The sequence below is a fragment of the Thermobia domestica genome, chromosome 15, assembly GCF_964235325.1.
Source record: "Thermobia domestica chromosome 15, izTheDome1.hap1.1, whole genome shotgun sequence".
Taxonomy (NCBI): domain Eukaryota; kingdom Metazoa; phylum Arthropoda; class Insecta; order Zygentoma; family Lepismatidae; genus Thermobia; species Thermobia domestica.
In genome coordinates, this window is record NC_137468.1 from 88,196,961 (window position 1) to 88,198,193 (window position 1,233).

The window sequence follows — 1,233 nt, forward strand, 5'->3', positions numbered from 1 at the left end:
AAGTGGGAGGAAAGGAGAAAATTACTGACACGATATTGTCTGTTTGAAACATACATAGTTGAGAATTGAATCAAGGACTCCACGCGCCAAGTAAAACACGCGTTCTATTTTGATGTATTTTCCTGAACGAAAGTATGCTCATTTATTATTTTCATAATTTTTGGACAAATTTTGAAATATACCAAACACACTGATGTTTTTATTACGAACTCATTCTTAGAAATGTCTTAACTTTTTACTTTAATCTCTATTGCGTGCGAAGAAATTAAATGTTTTAATGACACTAACTGTGTAATGGCTACCAATGGGAAAGAAGAAACAAGATCTATAATGAGCAAAAGAAAACTTTCCTCCATTTCTGGTTACATGAATAACCAATAAATAAATTCCTCTCGTAGCTCAGTTGGTAGAGCGGTGGACTGTAGATGAATCGTAATAATTAGTTATCCATAGGTCGCTGGTTCAAATCCGGCCCGGAGGAGTACTTTTGTTGCAGGAGTAAAATTGTTAATTTCATTCTCTCGCAATCAAGCTTTCCATGTAGTTTGGAAAGCTATTTATAACTTTTCTGCCTATCACAGCCACCAGTTGAACAAAGCAAGAAAAATGTATGCGTGTAAGATTTTCAAATAACCTGAAATGAAAATAAAACTGGCACACAAATAACAACTTTCTTAATAATTTATATATCAAATTAGAAAGAATAAATTGTGTAACACGAATCATATATTTCACTAGATAAAGCAATATGTCTGAATGTCCCTGTGTTACTATTCATTATATAATCTAATTTTAAAAGATGTGATATGAGAAATTAGATACTGATCAACAATGACAATGTTTTTCAGAATATTATTCTCCATGAAACCAAATACATGCTTACCATGTCTGTGAACTATCTTTTACTTACTGCATAAAATTTATTATGGCAACAAAAAATTGAAGAACAATTAGCTTAGCTAAAAATACAAAACCCAAGTTTCCCTTTTCTTTACAGTTTACTTTTACGTTCATAAACTAAAAGAACAATCAACTTTCCTACGTTCTCACACACGTTCATCAAATGAGGATTCAAAATGAGAACTCAAATACGTGAGTACAATTCATAGAACAATGTGGATTTAACTAGCGAAAGATTAAACGTATATCTGGCGGTATTTCTTCGAAAAATAAAAGTGAAATCCCTCTTGAAATTTCATTTCCACAACCATTTAAATAAAGCTGAATGATAAA

General features: G+C 31.5%; 1 non-coding gene across 1 annotated transcript; it reads left to right on the plus strand.

Moving 5' to 3' along the window:
• Positions 1-387: 387 nt before the first annotated feature.
• Positions 388-482, plus strand: TRNAY-GUA (transfer RNA tyrosine (anticodon GUA)). The gene is made up of 2 exons: positions 388-425; positions 446-482. It is a non-coding gene; the product is annotated as a tRNA-Tyr (tRNA).
• Positions 483-1,233: the final 751 nt, after the last annotated feature.